The following is a 4,582-nucleotide window of genomic DNA, read 5'->3' on the forward strand; positions in this document are numbered from 1 at the left end:
CCTATGCATAATTTGGTGTATCAAGTATCAGCTATTTGTGATCACCATCGTCCTATTTAGGCTTCATTTTGAAAAGAAAACAAATAATAGTAATTCAAGATGTCTAAACATGTTCCATCTTTGCAGATGTTTATGGCTTTTTTTTCTTCTTTCTTTCTTTCTTGAGTAAAGGGGGAACTTATGAGAGAGAGAGAGTAATCTTATTTTTTTATTTAATTTTTTTTTTTTTTTTGGGGGGGGGGGGGATATCATTAAAACAAGGCGAAAGAAACGCCTCCAGCAAAGAGCTGTTGGATACAAACGAACAAAACAAAGAACAACTATGGCATATTACAAGTTACAAAGGAGATTCGAGGACCAAGAGTTCCAGCAAGTTTCCATATGATTGGTCCTACGAGAAATCCAGTTGAACAGAGAAGAAATAATGTTTCTCAGCACTCTATCACTCTATCGATCAATGTCTTCTGCCCTTTGAAGACCAAACTGTTCATTTCCAGCAATGAAATCTATGAGAGAGAGTAATCACATGTAAAAGTGATATTAAATCATATTTGGGACAATCCCACAAGTTAAGCCCAACTCACATGATTTGTTTAGCTAGCCTAATTTGTGAAGCTTCTACACACAAAAAGCAGACTTTAAGCATAAATTCAAAGGAGAAAAAACAAATCTCAATTGGTTCGTATTAATGAGTTTGGGCACACATTATCGAATGTGTATTTTTTAGAACAGTCAAAGCAAATTATCATTAGAAACAAAGAGCCTGGACAGTAGCTAGACTCCCAAAGTACAAAGAAACAAAATTACAAATAAGAAAACCAGCTATCGAAATAAAAGACCCCACCAGGTTAACCCCGGTAGAGATCGGATTCCATTATTGACTGGCTATGAGTTTCATAACTGACTGAGTTTCAGCATATATAGGTCTGTGAGTTTCAGCACATATAGGACAGGACCAAGAAGTTCTTTCACAACGTTGGCACTCAGTGAGAACTCAATTAATGAGGGTTGTACGAAGTTTCCTTTGGACTTTATAACTGTACCACCTGTGAGGATTTTCCCTCCGTGCAAAAGGATCAAAAGAGTAAAAAATAAGGGGTTTAAATGGTTTGGGTAGGGTGGACCTCCAAACATATTGTTCTTTGTTCATATTAATTATTATCGATAACATAATTAGTATTCAGAACAGCCCTTCTTTATAAAATACACAAAAGATGATCCTTTCATTAACTGTTTCAGTTTTAGACATTTAACTAAAAAATTCACAAACATATATGCAACTCATCTCCTCAATATTTAGCTAAATCTGGTTAAACTTTGAGCCATATGAATCAATATGATTGAAATGTTTGAAATTTAGCAACAAAAAAACTCACAAATGCATCAGCAATAGATTCCTTTATGCTGCTAATACGCGCCTTAGAACTTCTGCATTATATAAGTGCCTTAAAATTCACAAATGCATCAGCAATAGATCTTTTTTATCCTCTCCTAAATAATAATAAGTAAATAAATAAGTAAATGAAGGTTATATAGACTAAAGCCCAAATGTGGAATGTACCTGGTGACAACCCCCATCTCCTGCATTCCACAAAGATCTGTAAATCATATACAAACCATCCAGTCTAAGAACTTTCACCACTGCAGGTCTTCAATTAGTTCTATAACATAAAAAAATAGCTACCAAATGATATAAATAAGGTGTACAACCGAAAAGATACGGGCAAAATACCATTGTCGACAGAGGTGACAACATGTAGTGAAAGGGTTTCGCCGGAACCCTAATCTACTCGCCAAAATCCCTAACTGCTCACTGGATTAACAACCTTCACCAAATCAGTACTCGTGGGCCAATCTAACCTAAAACGAAATATACATGAGGAGTAGGACTCACCGGAAGTTGATTGGAACCCTAGTCTAGGTCGCCGGAAGTTTGGCTCAGCCGAAATTCCTCACTGTCATCTTGTTACACCAATATGGCAACCAACCAAGCCCTCTGTCATCGTCTTCGAGACCCCCTACATTTGAATAGAATGATGAACGTTTGTAGAGACAACTGGGTTTTGTAGAGAGAGAAAGGGGGAGTGAATTATGGTGGGAGATATCAGATTCTTTTTGTTTTTGAATTTGAAATGATAGAAAAGTAAAGCTGGCAGCCAAGAAAAAGGTACTGCAACATCAGACATTTGGCAATTCAAAAAAATTTGAAGGGAATTCTTGAGTCAGAGAGACGGATTTGAGCGGGATACATTTCGGAAGCTTGTTGTTTGTACTTTGCACACCATGTTGATCCAAAAACTCTTAAATTTCAACTTATCAACTTTCTCTCTCTAATATCCATTATATATAGTAATAGATAATATATATATATATATATATATATATATATATATATATATATATATATATATATATATATATATGAATATAATTATGCTCATGTATTGTATGCAAGAATGGTTGAAAGGATAAATGGTCGTACGAGTCAGATGGTGATCGCCATTTGAACTCGGTATTTAATGTTTTGATCTGTTAAATTTCATACGCATAGGTGAGCTTGATGAATGGGCACGCAATGCCACTAATTGGAAAGAAAGGACCATCGTATGGTATGAATAATAAAGAACCAATGGACTTTACTTGTATTAAGTATGTATAAATAGGGTTATACTTTTAATAGGAGCTTATGACTCGACTCTAGAGAGTCGAAGTGAATGAGGGGTTACGACCCGGGCGGAAGGCTTAAGTTTTAATGGAAAGGACAAGTATACGTGAGAAGCACTAAAGCATGAAGCGATGAAATTGTATGCATGCTTGAATTGATAAGAAGCACAGACGTGTACTTCGTTATGTGTATTTATAATAAGAAGGAAGTGACAGATTGACTTTGAAAAGTAAAACTGTAGAAGTTGGCAAATAAGCTAAACAATTGCGAAGGAACGGTTATGTATTGACTCGTCGTAAACGAGTCAAACAACGAAAGTGATATATTCGGAAATGGTCATGTGTTGGCCCGTAATGAACAGGGTTAAACGCACTAATGTTTTACGAAGGAATTGAGAAAGTATTAATATATAAATAAGGTGATGTAATAAACTTCATGTCTGAATGAAATCGAATGATATGTGTAAATCCCTAATCTTATAATGAGAATGGCAGGAATCATGATGTGATAAATCTATCTTGGACGGTGGAAGAATGCTCTTGAGCGAAAGCTCATCACTCGGATGAATGAGGTCAACCCGAAGGATGGCATGAATGGTAATGAAGAGGACCGGTTCGTTGCTGCATATCGAAGTACTGCGCCAAGGTAGTAAGGTTAGCAAATTGTTTAATTTATTAAGGTGAAATTTTAGCTATGGTTGAAAAAGTATTTCCGTACGAAATATGTAGCGCAAAATGTGTTATAAAAAGGAAGGCTTGGCTTTTAGAAGTTGATTAAGAATGAGTTTGAGTTTAGGCTTATGTAAAAAGTAGTGGGTGAATGAGTAAGGAGGTAGAAATAAAACTCCAGGATTAAGTAAAAACTAGTAGAACTAATGCTAACAGTGAAGTGTATTAGTAAGTTCTTATGAACCTCAAACTGTTGTAATGTAGATCATGGTATTAGACTCTTTAGGTTTCTGCTAGTTTACACACACTAGTTTAAATACGATAATGTGATGAGTTGAGAATTCAAGAAGAACTTGCTAAAGAATGGAAATGTAAAGTATATGATATAGAAAGCATAATAAAGAAGTTGTATAAGTAGTGACTCGTTGTAATGGGTCGCAAGAGATGAAATTATGATAATAATGAAAAAGGGTTTGTATTGACCCGTTATGGATGGGTGGAATAAGACAACGTGTAATGGGCTATCATAATGGTCAAAACTTTAACCCACTATAAACGAATTGGGCGAACTATATGATTGATTTTAAAGAAATATTGATGAAGCAGGTTTCGGGACGAAACCTACTTTAAGGGGGGTAGACTTGTAACGCCCCAAAATTCGAATGTTTACATTTGCCACATGTTTCCATATGATAAGACATGAAATAAAATAGCTAGGCTATTTAACCTAGTTAAATTATTTAGTCAAAATAAGTAAGGAATGAATTTAGAAGAAATTATGAAGATGTGACAAAATTGAGGGAGTAAACTTGAAAGAATTGAGTTTAAGTTTTGTGTAAACTAGAAAACTCAGTGTTTTTGTGTGTGTGATGGGGTGTGGTCGACACCCACAAGGGGAAAAGGAGAAAACCCTAAATTCGGCCCCTTCAAGTCTAATTGAAGGTGGATTCAAGCCAAAACTAATGCATGAACTCGTTTTCTTGATGGCCTAGCTCTAGCAAACATGTGGTAAGTTGAAATTTATGATTTGGTGATCTTATGTGAAGTGGGTTTTGATCAATCCGTGAAATTGTATGAAATTAAGCATGAGAATATGTTAGAATCACTATATGGAACACGAATTATGCGAGTTTTAGATGTCATTTGATGATTTAGAATGAAACCCATGTGTAGGAGTATACGAATGATTATGATGTACATGTAATTGTTGATATTATGATTATGTTGTTGCACAAGATGCTATGTGGTA

The 4,582-nt window shown here is 35.2% G+C and overlaps 1 long non-coding RNA gene across 8 annotated transcripts; it reads right to left on the reverse strand.

The window, feature by feature from the left end:
• Window positions 1-248: 248 nt before the first annotated feature.
• LOC110908886 lies at window positions 249-2,312 on the reverse strand. Of its 8 annotated transcripts, none has more exons than XR_002574980.2 (6): window positions 1,895-2,308; window positions 1,733-1,813; window positions 1,562-1,661; window positions 1,377-1,491; window positions 585-615; window positions 249-483 (listed from the first exon to the last, which is right to left on the reverse strand). It is a non-coding gene; the product is annotated as an uncharacterized LOC110908886 (long non-coding RNA). The 8 variants fall into 8 exon arrangements; XR_002574979.2 differs by having other exon boundaries at window positions 585-618; XR_002574976.2 differs by having other exon boundaries at window positions 585-1,491; window positions 1,895-2,312.
• Between the last annotated feature and the right edge of the window lie 2,270 nt (window positions 2,313-4,582).

This window comes from Helianthus annuus, chromosome 14 (assembly GCF_002127325.2).
Source record: "Helianthus annuus cultivar XRQ/B chromosome 14, HanXRQr2.0-SUNRISE, whole genome shotgun sequence".
Taxonomy (NCBI): domain Eukaryota; kingdom Viridiplantae; phylum Streptophyta; class Magnoliopsida; order Asterales; family Asteraceae; genus Helianthus; species Helianthus annuus.